This window comes from Oryctolagus cuniculus, chromosome 7 (assembly GCF_051225735.1).
Source record: "Oryctolagus cuniculus isolate XC-2025 breed Fujian yellow rabbit chromosome 7, ASM5122573v1, whole genome shotgun sequence".
NCBI classification, from domain to species: domain Eukaryota; kingdom Metazoa; phylum Chordata; class Mammalia; order Lagomorpha; family Leporidae; genus Oryctolagus; species Oryctolagus cuniculus.
In genome coordinates, this window is record NC_142873.1 from 108,193,877 (window position 1) to 108,206,305 (window position 12,429).

At 43.7% G+C, this 12,429-nt stretch overlaps 1 protein-coding gene across 4 annotated transcripts in view; it reads right to left on the reverse strand.

Moving 5' to 3' along the window:
- AK4 (adenylate kinase 4) overlaps nt 1–12,429 on the reverse strand; it is a 151,679-nt gene that overhangs the window by 104,502 nt on the left and 34,748 nt on the right. The window contains exons 1-2 of one of the 4 annotated variants that reach the window (XM_089300496.1): nt 6,564–6,640; nt 6,325–6,433 (exon numbers count right to left, since the gene is read on the reverse strand). The exons of the other annotated variants lie outside the window; for them this stretch is intronic. The gene's annotated coding sequence lies outside the window, so the exon portion shown is untranslated. Of the gene's footprint in view, nt 1–6,324; nt 6,434–6,563; nt 6,641–12,429 lie in introns of those variants that run through there. 4 annotated transcript variants of the gene reach the window in all.

A 12,429-nucleotide genomic window follows, 5' to 3' on the forward strand; every position in this document is an offset into this window, starting at 1 on the left:
AGACTGATTTTAAGTTCCTTCCAGATGACCTGTTTGATGGTTTGAGAGATGTTGCTTGGCCCAAAAGGACAGAAACTAGACTAGGCAGTGTACAAATCTGAGATAATGAAGAGCCCTGGGGCCTTATAAGTTGTATTCTTGGATTTCTCTAATTCTTCCATTGAAAATTAAAAAAAAAAAAAAACACTCCATCTTTCACCAAGAGAATTTGGTAATGGGAAATGGCCTAGAAAAACTGCCGTGAAATAGCCTGCTCAGCTTGGCAGAAACACATGGTGTAGGCCTTGGGGTCAGATGGGCCAGAGGACAAAGTCTTACCTCCCCTGCTACCTGTTTGACTTAGGAAGTTTACCTAACCTCACTGAACTTCAGTTCTGTTACCTGTAAAGTGCATATAAATATTCTCAGCCATTTACTGAGTGCTTACCACGTGCCAGGCAGTGTTCGGTCCTTTGCATTCCAACACACAAACCCTTTCCAAATACTATGATTATCCCCGTTTTACGAAGAAACATTCAGTGGATTGTCAATGACTGTACAGCTAGTAGGGACAGCGTTCAAGATAAGCAACCCAGATCCAAGTACTCACTCTTATGTACCTCCTGGGGCCTTGTTTGCCTTTTTCATTCAGTGTTCCCAGATCCCGAAATAGCAAAGGACACGTGGATGCTAAAAGTAACTATTGAACAGATGAATCAATAACTTCTTGCAACTTTGTTGTAAGAAGGATGTGATAATATTTATGGAGTTTCTACCATGTTTCTGGATTTTTCATGTGTATTATCTGACTTAATCCTCCCTATGAAGTGTGTGCTATTTCTGAATTAGTTTTAATGATAGCACAGACAGAAGACAAAATTGAGCTACAAGGCAAAGTTACTTGCCCAAGGAACACATGGCTTGGAAACAGCCTCTAAGTGTCCTCACTCCAAAGCCCGTGATCTTCTCTCCTTAGCACTGGCCTTTAAATGGCTTTGCTCATACACTCAAAGAATTTTGTGTAATGTATACCTCTTGCCCTTTTTACTTGCTGCTATCTAGAAATCTTTATCACTAGTTTAAGTAATCACTGTGATCCCAGAGAATTATCAATATTGATATTTTCAAAGCATGGTAACATCATTTTTGAAAATTCAAAATTTCTGGGGTGAACATTGTGGTGCAACAGATTAAACAGTTGCTTGGGATGCCCACTTCCCTCATCAGAATGCCCTTCTGCGTATGATCCAGGTGCTTACTAATGCATCCTGGCAGGCAGTATATAATGGCCCAGTAATTGGGCTCCTGCCACCCATTCGAGAGACCTGAATGGAGTTCCAGGCTCCTGTCTTTGGCCTTGTCTGGCACTGGTTTGTTGCACGCATTTGGGGAGTGAACCAGTGGATGAAAGATACCTCTCCTTTATTTTCATTCCTGGTATCAGTACTACCACAGTTTGCAGGGCAAGGCACCTGATGCCATCAAAAGAAAAATCCCTTATAAATAAGAGAACTGAGGAGTGAACATTTAATAGATTGTGTTATTCATGGCTCTGCCTTTTGTAAACCATGGCTGTGATGGTCCAGAATATCCTGTTTGAAGCTGTAGTAACTTCTCTGGCTATGAATGATCCCTTGTCCTTTGGTGGTGGGCTGTTTGCGGTTCCTCTAATGTGGTTGGGACAAGTCTCTCAAAGTGATTTGCAGCTTTACTGACAATCCTCACTTTATCTCATAATACTAACCCTAGTCCCTTCCTCTTGAGTTTGTAGAAGCTTCTAGTACCACATGCACAACCTATTCCACCAGATCCATTACCACACCGTCGGGATTTCCTGAACTTCTTCCACCAAAACTGACCCCATTCATGGTTCTAAACATTGGTCACTGTTACCCACTCTAATTACCACAATCATTATACTTCCCAGCACCACCATAACTATAAAGGTACTTCAAAAACATGGTGGGAAATTGAATTGATAAGTAAATTTATTTTGGTGAGAAAATGTTTTGAAATCCATGCATACTTTTTTCATAGTATGTGTTTTCCATGAACTTTTTTGAAGACCCCTTGTAACACTGCCAACTTTGTCTCCTTCGTTGTTGCCACCATATCTTCCAACACTGCTACCATATCCTCCAGCCTGGTTTCCACATCTTGATTTACCACCTCCTCTACTCCTGTAACCAGAGCCACATCCACCCTGGCTGTCACCATCATGTCCTTGGTAACTATCTGTACTGCCACTACTGCTACCACCATAACTTGTTCTTTTGCTGAAGTTTCTATCACCTCCAAAGTTTCTTCCATGAACCATAAAAGGTCACCATATCCACCTTCAGGATGTTTTTAATATCCACCAGACTGGGGTGAGCTTATGGCCTGGGAAAGCAGTAGAAGATGGCCCAAGTGCTTGGGCCCCTGCACCCTCATGGGAGACCTGGAAGAAGCTCCTGGCTCCCAGCTCCAGCCATTGTGGACATTTAGGGAGTGAACCAGCAAATGGAAGACCTTTCTCTCTGTGTTTCCCATCTCTCTGTAACTCTACCTCTCAAATAAGTCAATTTAAAAAAAAAAAATCTTTAAAAAAAAGAGACTGTAAGCAAATCTTTAAAAAAAAAAAAGATCATCAGACTGCACCTCTTATTAAGAAATAATCTTTTTCCTTTTTTTACAATATTATTAATTGAATATGTAGAAGATGACACCATAAATTTATTTTTTTTTTTTATTTTTTTGACAGGCAGAGTGGACAGTGAGAGAGAGAGACAGAGAGAAAGGTCTTCCTTTGCCGTTGGTTCACCCTCCAATGGCCGCCGCGGCTGGCGCGCTGCGGCCGGTGCACCGCGCAGATCCGGTGGCAGGAGCCAGGAGCCGGGTGCTTTTCCTGATCTCCCATGGGGTGCAGGGCCCAAGCACCTGGGCCATCCTCCACTGCACTCCCTGGCCACAGCAGAGAGCTGGCCTGGAAGAGGGGCAACGGGGACAGAATCCGGCGCCCCAACTGGGACTAGAACCAGGTGTGCCGTCGCCGCTAGGCGGATGATTAGCCTAGTGAGCCGCGGCGCCGGCTACCATAAATTTTTTAAAGGATGATTTTTCTGTTAGCTTTTTAGTTGCAGAAAGAGCCTACAGGTGGGCAGTAGATCATGGAATACCCTCTTGCCCTCCTAAAATCATGACCACAAGTGAGTAAAAACTTTTCAAAAATTAAGCCATATGAATATATATTCTTGAAAGAGTTACATTGCTTCTGTTAGGATGCTGAAATAGATATTTAAGGAAGAAAGCTTATATTTTGAGATGTTTATGGTTGAAAGACATATGGAAAGTTAATTGATTTTAAACCATCTTCCATTTCTTGATGTCTCCCTGTTGCTTTTTCACGCTTTTATAGAAGTATTGCTTTAGGATAATTAAAAATGAATCTTAATTTAGAATGGGATGGGAGAGGGAGTAGGAGATGGGATGGTTTGCAGGTGGTTATGGGGGAAGAACCGCTATAATCCAAAAGTTGTACTTTTGAAATTTATATTTATTAAAAAAAAGTTTTCTATTAAAAAAAGAAATATTGCTCTAGGATCCTTTTTAGGTTACTTAAAATAATCATTCTTAATAAAACTATAGTTTTGACCAGCTCCGCAGCTCAATAGGCTAATCCTCCACCTAGAGGCGCCGGCACACCGGGTTCTAGTCCCGGTCGGGGCGCCGGATTCTGTCCCAGTTGTCCCTCTTCCAGGCCAGCTCTCTGCTGTGGCCCGGGAGTGCAGTGGAGGATGGCCCAAGTGCTTGGGCCCTGCACCCCATGGGAGACCAGGAGAAGCACCTGGCTCCTGCCTTTGGAACAGCGCGGTGCACCGGCCGTAGCGCGCCAGCCATGGCGGCCATTGGAGGGTGAACCAACAGCAAAAGGAAGACCTTTCTCTCTGTCTCTCTCTCTCACACTATCCACTCTGCCTGTCAAAAAAATAAAAAAAAAAAAAAAACTATAGTTTTAAAAACTACCAAACCCTCTAAAGAGAGAGAAGGCTAACATAGTTAATATTTTTTAAAATTAATCTTTTAACTTTTTTTATTTATTTGAAACACAGATACAGAGATTTTTCCCCCAGAAATCTTTTATTTAAGGTATGCAAATTCATGCATTTCATAAATACAACTTTGTATCATGATCATCAAAAGTTATAAATGCAAGGCTGGCGCCGCGGCTCACTAGGCTAATCCTCCACCTGTGGCGCCAGCATACCGGGTTCCAGTCCCGGTCGGGGCTACGGATTCTGTCCCGGTTGCTCCTCTTCCTGTCCCGGGCCACAGCAGAGAGCTGGACTGGAAGAGGAGCAACCGGGACCCGGGACTAGAACCTGGGGCCCATATGGGATGCCGGCGCTGCAGGTGGAGGATTAACCAAGTGAGCCACAGTGCCAGCCCCAGCTCTTGCAATATTTTCAAAGTAACCTCTCAAATTATATTCCGTATCTTCTTAAAACCCTGGGGGGCTTTTCTTCACTGTTCTATGAGCACCAGACTTTAGGGAATCCTTTCTAGAAACAGCTCTCTTTGGACCTACTGTCTTCTGTGGTCAGTTACACATCGCTGCACTCATCTCTGAAATAGAAAAGTAATCCACAAAACCAAAGGCCCCGGAACATTTTGTTAAGGGTGGGGTTCTCATCACCACGCAGCATATGAGTGCCCCATTTCTCAAAATATTCTCTTAAACTAGCATTCGCAGTTTCAAACTTCAGACAACTAATAAATTGTTTCCTTGGTTGCTCTGATTCCTTGGAGTCTTTACTCCCAGAAGTATAGACACATTCCCCAGTTTGAATCTCATCATTTCATTATATTCTACCTGGCATTATCAGGACTACAAATAACAGATGTTTAGTGCATAAAATAGACACACCATAACATCTAGTTATCATCACTTTCAGTTTTTAATTAGGCAGTTACTTAAAGTAGTGAGGGAAGAGGTGCAGTGATCTCTTTCTTGCTCTTTCTTTCTCTCTCTTTCTCTCTCCTCTCTCTCTCTCTGTCTTCCTCCTCTCTCTGTTACTCTACCTTTTAAAGGAGAGAGAAAGAAAGCAAGCTTTAAAAAAGTAAAATAATGACTAGAAAGCATAGTATAGAAAATACATAAGCCAGTATCATAGTCATTTGTTATCATTGTTGGGTATTAATTACAAGTGTTACACTTTTACATAATGGTTGCACAGTAGGATTGTTCACCCCAGCATTGCAACAAACATGTATCCTTGCACTGTGGCATTATGATGGCTACAGTATCTCTAGTTGCTGTGGTCTGGCTGTCAGCTTGGATGTTGAATGTCCCCAAATGCCCATGTGTGGAAGGCCCCAGCCCCAGGAGGATGCTGTTTGGGGGCATTGCCTCCTTTGGGAGGCAGCTTCCCCCTACTTGGTAGGAGGTCTGTAGACCAGTGGGGCACATGCCTTGGAAGAGAATTCGCACCAGAGGGTTGCCGTGAAAACCGGACTTTGTGCCAGTCACTCTCTCTGTGTCCTGGCTCACCACGTGATCCCTCCTCTGCTTGCACATCCTCATCCATCAGGGGCCCCCAGTCAAAGCCAAGGCCTGCACCACGCTGTTTGGACTTGGGACTCCCAAACTGTGAGCCAAGTGAACCTCTTTCCTTCATGAGTAGTTTGTTTTGGGTATTTCTTTATAGTGACAAAAAGTTGACTAATGTCCTAGGTAAGGGAAAATTTTCAGCTCCATTATAATCGTGCAGGACCACGTCATCTATGCATTCTGGGGTTGACGGAGTACTGATAGATGGCACAGGACCGTATTTCCGCCACTCCAAATCTACTTCCATCACCACTTCATTGTGTCACCTTCTTACTGACCTCCATGGCTCTGTGTATGCTGAGCCTTCCACACATTCAGTGCTTGCAAAATCCGTTCCATTAAGCGGTAGAGGTAGCCTAAGTCCTTGGCCCCTGCACCTGCATTGGAGACCCAGAAGAAGCTCCTGGCTCCTGGCTTCAGGTCGGCTCAGCTCAAGCTGTTGTGGCCATTTGGGGCGTGAACCAGCAGATAGAAGACTTTCTCTCTCTCCCGCTCTCTCTCTCTCCCTCTCTCCCTCCTTCCCTCTCTCTCTCTCTGTCTCTCTGCCTCTGTCTCTCTGTAACTCTGCCTTTCAAATAAATAAATAAATCTTTTTAAAAAAACAAAATCTGTTTCATCTGAAAGTCACAGCTTCATCATACCAACCTCCTCTCACTACCCGTAGGCCTGGGCTGTTAGATGTCAGGTGCCTCTCTTTTGTGTTGCCTTGGGATTTGCACACATTTCTCATTTCTTTATGAACCAAGTCTACTTACTTGTCTTGCCACTTCTTCCTAAGCTCTTTGAGGACAGAAGTTTGTCTTTCACCTTTGCTCCCAGAACCTAGGTTGGCGTCTGGCACCCAGGAAGCATTCAATAAATATTCTTTTGAATGATTAAAGAGAAAAAAATAAGTAACCCAACACAACCTTGTCAGAAGACCTGCAGAAAACTAGCAACAAATAAGATAATACAACAGTACAAGTAGATCAGAGGACCTAAGGCCCCCTCCAACCTTAAGCTTTGGTGATGAGTCCACGGGGCAGGAACACTCAAAATTAATCACCTTGCTCATCTGGCACCCTCGCTTGCCTGCTCTGCAAAGAAGGAAGCTATATTCAGAACCTAAATGAGGAAGAAGCCACTGGTTTTGCAGGTGCTGTCAATTAATTATCTGTTTATTAAAACCCAGCAATGCATATCCCATCTCTCTCTCTCTCTCTCTCTCTCTTATTTTGGCCTCTTCTTCCTTATTGTCTATCTTTTCATGAGGGGGGAAAAGCAGCACAAGACTTACTGGAGGAATAGATGGTAGTTTAATTTGGGCTTCTCTTGTATCCTCTAATAACCCAGCACGCTGGTCATTCTTACCCCTTGCTGAATTACAAAGGATATATTATTCCTGCCCATTCTACTGCACAAGAATAATAGCGTGGGGAAGGAAGAGAAAGGGACATTACAGAAAGGGACATTATTTTTCCAGGCCTCTTTCCCCACTAAGGAAAAAGCTGTCACCACAGGGCTATGTGCTATGGTAAGGCATGAATCTTTCCCTCTGGTAATATCCAAAATCCTCAGATGAACCCAGGGGTGGAAGACTTGGAAATCTCCTCTACCAAACCAAAAATGTGAATACATAAGAACACAGATACGAGCATCTTTTATGCAATATTATTTCATGTGGCAAAAGACAAAACTGTAGAAATCGCTTAGATGTTTAAATAAAGAAAATATGCTATATGCAAGCTATGGATACTATGCAATTATTAAAAGCAGTGTTAAATCTCTTTGCATTTACCTAGAGAAATGTGAATGAAATATAGGTGAAAAAAGCAGGTTATTTTCATGAGTTTATAAAATTCCATTCTAAAAGATGATGACCAAAGTCTCCAAATATGTGAATATATATAGTTACACTGACATAGATATACACAGGTATAAAGAGAATACACAAATTTCATGTTGATTATGAAGAGTAGGGGTGGGTTGAGCAGAAGGGAATTTTGCTAAATGTTTCACAGACTGGTGCTGTTTGATTAGTGACTTCAAGCAAACATGGCTTTTTGCATTTTGAAAGGAAAACTCAAGTTTTAAAAATATACTGCCCCCACACACATATTTTGGTGATAAAAGCCCTCAACTAGTGCTTAAAGTCGTTAAAATCACTTTAACAAGCAGGATGCCATTAACCCCACCTAAGGTTAGGCTGTGGTAACAGCAGGCCCAGAGGAAACAAAGGGAGGCCAGTTAGTTGGCTGAGAGCCCCCAGCCCGGCCGCAGGCATCTTCTCTGAGTGACGGCCGGGCTGGCTGTGGAGGCTCAGGCTCCGGCAAGGCCCCGGCCCTCTGTGCTAGGGAAAGACAACAGCAGAAAAAGGCAGCCCAGCTCACTGCCTCTTGGCTTTTGGCCAAAAGAGTTGCTTGCGGTGGGAATGGAATTTTTCCATGGCAGAGGAAGAGGAAAAATCAGATCACATTTCCCACTAGCAGAGGCCTATTTATTCAGGAAGATCTTGGGGCCCTCACGGTTCATAATGGGAGCGTGTTTGTTGGGTCATGCCTTGATTTTGGCTGTTAGAAATCTCATTTTCTTTCTTTGTTTTGCCTTCCAGGTCAAAGGTGATTCTCCATAAAATACAAACTCCCTGGAGAAGTGCCACGCATGACTGTTACTGGCATAACCACAAAAGGAAGTCAGAGGAAGACAAACATGGACGGATGTGTGTTTACCCCAGCAGTTAGAGTGCCACTGTCCCTCATCTGAGTACCTGGGTTCAAGTCCCAGCTCTTGCTCCTGACTCCAGTTTCCTTCCAATTCAGACCCTGGGAGGCAAAGGTCTTCAAGTCACTGGGTTCCACCAGCCACATGGGAGAATTGGTTTGAGCTCCAGCGCTGGCCCAGACCCGGTCATTGTGGGCACTGGGGAGTCAGCCAGTGTATGGGATCTCTCCTCTCACATAAGGAAATAAATAAAGTGAAGAACTACTGGTTCAGCAAGGAAAGTGACATACTCGAGAAGAATCAGCTGTGTCTCCTCTCTTGCCCTCCAAGCCAACTATGCATGAGCCGCTCTCTGGGGATCTGAGAACCTGCCAGAGGTGGTTCTCTTTTTTTTTTTTTTTTTTTTATCTCTTTTTCTGTCCCCACGTCCCCAACCAGAGTACTAAGAATCATAGCCACTCAAATTGTTTTTGTAAAATTTCCCTTAGGAGCAGAGATTCAGTGTAGAAACCCCGAGTCAGATCACTGGGAGGAAATCAAGGACCACTTTTCCAATATCCTGGCAATGTGTGATGTCATTTTCTGTAGGCTGACTATAGCTACATGTTCTGTCATATCACATAGTTTCCAGAACATTGAGGAAAGGGCTTCATGTTCCCAGTTCACAGAAGCAGAAATAGGCTAATTAATTTGCCCATGGTCAGATGGGCAGTAAGTTATGGAAACAGGCAATCAACCTTGAAGTGCCATGCTGTTTGCCTCAGGTGCCCTGCCTCTCTCTATGGTACCAATACAAAGTGATCACAACCTCTGCTTGGACGCCTCTGATAATGGGGAACTCATTCTTCTTAGAGGTAGCCCATCCCTAATTATGAGGAAAACAGCCAGCACAGCCACTGGTGATGTTTACACATGTAAGTGCTAAATAGCCCGAGTCTGGAGGCTTTCTGTTGTCTGTTCTTAGGTCTTTCAACTATTCCTTTCTGTATTTTTACAGTCTTGGTCCTGCTTCTCCACGCACTCTCCAGTTGTCAATATCCCAACTTCACTGTCATGTCCAGAACTCAAAGATTCCCCAAACGTAAGCTTCATGATGGCAGTTGATGTATCAACCTTGTTCACCAAACTCTCAGGGCTTGCCCAGGCATAAAGTACTCAGTAAGGAACAGGGCAGGACTCCTGTCACCTCATCCGGATACTCTCAAAGCCAGCTTACACAGTCCAGTTCAGTGCTAGCTTTGTTGCAACCCCACTCCCACCACGCCCAACACTGACTACTCATCCAGAGTTCACCGTCACTCAAACTCCTAAGACTTCGTAAGAAATACTGGCACATAGCCAGGCAGGTCTTCCCTTCCTGTTTTTGCAAAATGGGCTTTGTAAAAAAAACTTTTTGTTATGTGGCAATGGGCTATGGTCAGAAGAGTGAAATCTGGCCACATACACACCTGGGTAAGAATCTTGGCTCTACCATTTACTGGCTGTATAATTTTGCATCAATCACTTAGCCTGTTTGAACCTCTAGTTTCAGTATCTGTGAAACACCTCTCCCACTGGGATGTTTTGAAGATCAAAAGATATAATAAAGATGTTTGGCACAGTGGATAGGATGTCACTCAGGAAGTCCACATCCCACATCAGAATGCCTGGGTTCAAGTCCCAGCTTTGCTCCCAACTCCAGCTTCCTGCTAATGCATACCCTGGAAGACGCCAGGTGATGGTTCAAGTACTTGAGTTCTACCATTGACATGGGAGACCTGGATGGAATTCCTGGCTTGTGTTTTCAACCTGGCCCAACCATAGCTGTTGCAGGCATTTGGGGAGTGACCCAGTAAATGGAAGATCTCTTTCTCCCCACCCCATCTACACCTCTCTTTCTGTCACTCTGCCTTTCAAACATTTTTTAAAAGCTCATGAAAAATGGGCGTTACCTTTTTATTCATTTTTCCATTCACTTTTTGAAGTAACCTTGTATATGCAGCTTAAGCACTCAAGGACACTGTGATCTGAGAAGCAGAGAAAAGAAGACTATATGAAACTCTTGGTGCATATATGAAGAAAACAAGATGGACAAGAGCTAAAACAACCAGACGAATAGAAGACCAAGGATGCCCAACAGAAGACTCCTCAGTCAGACATTGTCCTGACACTGTACCAACCCAGAAGAAGCAACACACAGCCCACAGCTACGAGCACTGATGGCACAGAGAGCCATCAGCTAAGGCAGGTGCCATCCTGATGCCTCCAGGCCAGACTCCCTTGACAATCAGGCACCAGCAATCAGGACGGAAGCAGGGATTCAATCCACGCATAAGCATTATGGGGCACCTTGTATATTCCAGATACTGTGCTCAGCTTCTGCACATGCAGAAAGGAGGAAGATGCATAGTTTTTGAATAATAATAAATAAATAAGCAACAAGCTATTCACAGTCTAGGAGGAAGACAGGAGCAGAGATACGCAAGACAGGGGTGGGGATACACAATGCTATGTGCAAAGTGTAGAAGAGGACAGGTGGCTCTACCTGAGGAACCACTCCCTGGCTTCCAAAATCCTACATTTGAACAAGGGAAAAGATGTGAGCTTATTAAGCAGTGAGCTGAAATGCAGGAGATAGAGTCCTCATCCTTCCTGCTACTCTGGCATTGCACAAATATTTTCACCTACTTGGACTTTGATGCCCCAATTCAGCTATATATTTCTTTATCATTTATTTGTATGCTTGTCTGCTTGAAAGACAGAGAAAGAAAGAGATTTTTCCATCTGCTGGTTCACTCCCCCATATGCCTGCAACAGCCAGTGCTGGGCTAGACTAAAGCCAGTAGCACAGAATTCAGTCTGGATCTCCCACGTGGGTGGCAGGAACCCAAGTATGGAGCTATCAGCTGCTGTCTCCCAGGATGTGCATCAGTGGGAAGCTGGAATCTGCAGGCAGCAGAGCCAGAACTCAAACACAGGCACTCCAGAATGTAATGCCTCAGACAGCATCTTAACTGCGTGCCAAATGCCTGCCCCAGGCCCCACTTTAAACCTTAATGAAAGGAATTCAAGGAGTGTTTAGGGAGCTGCAAAGACCATCAAGGAATCTCCTAGCCTCAGACCGTACTCCCCATCAGCCTCCCTGCTGCACTCACCTCCAGACACACAGGCCACTGATTCAGCTCCGGATGCTGTGATGTCTTCCCAACACTGTCCCCATCATTATTCCTGGAATCCTTTTCTTCATGTAGATGATTCTTGTAGTATACTAATCTCTTTATTATCCTTTACCTTACCTGGGAAATTTCTATATATGGATCGCACTTAAACACTGCTATTTTCTACTTCTAACAGAATACAATTTATTCATATGTTTACTTAGGGAATTCCCACTAATTCCTAGTTCATACAGAGCTGTTTAAAGAAAACAGATTTTTGAGTATGTCTTCAGTATTTCTGATAAAAAGACTAAACGAATCATAAAGCTGTGAATTAGAATTATATAGCTAATTACAAATTAAGAAAGTCAATTCTATTCCCAAGACAAAGATTTTAGTTAAAGTTGCAGCCCTATAATGTTCACATTAAATGAATAGGTAGGGGTGGTGAGAGCATTTGTATTGAACAACTCAAAAAGAATCTATGGGATGCTGGTATAGCATCCCACATGAGACCTCATTCTAATTCTGGTTGCTCCACTTCCAATCCAGCTCCCTGATGATGTGCCTGGGAAAGCAGCAGACCATGGTCCGAGTGCTTGGGCCCCTGCCACCCACATGGTGTAACTGTAATGAAGGCATCGTCCCTTCCCTTTTCAGATTTTGGCTGAGCAGAGTGAGATGCTTGTGTTGTGAATTACTTGTTATTAGTGAACAATCATGTTTGTACAAGAATTTCAGGAGCTTAGTGAAAGGGGATGACTTGGAGTGGCAGACCTCACATCCAACTGGGGAGAAAGTATACAATTAGCAACTGCAAACAGCAGAGCTCCATTATCAGAATGTCTCCACCTGGCTGATATTAGGATTTCCTGGATGGACCACCATCAAAACAGAGCCTGAAAATTTGCTTCTTTATCAATTGACTGGACTCATCGGGTTTTCCAACCAGCAATTATCCTGCCTTTTTTTTTTTTTAAAAAAAGATTTATTTATTTATTTGAAAGTCAGAGTTACATAGAG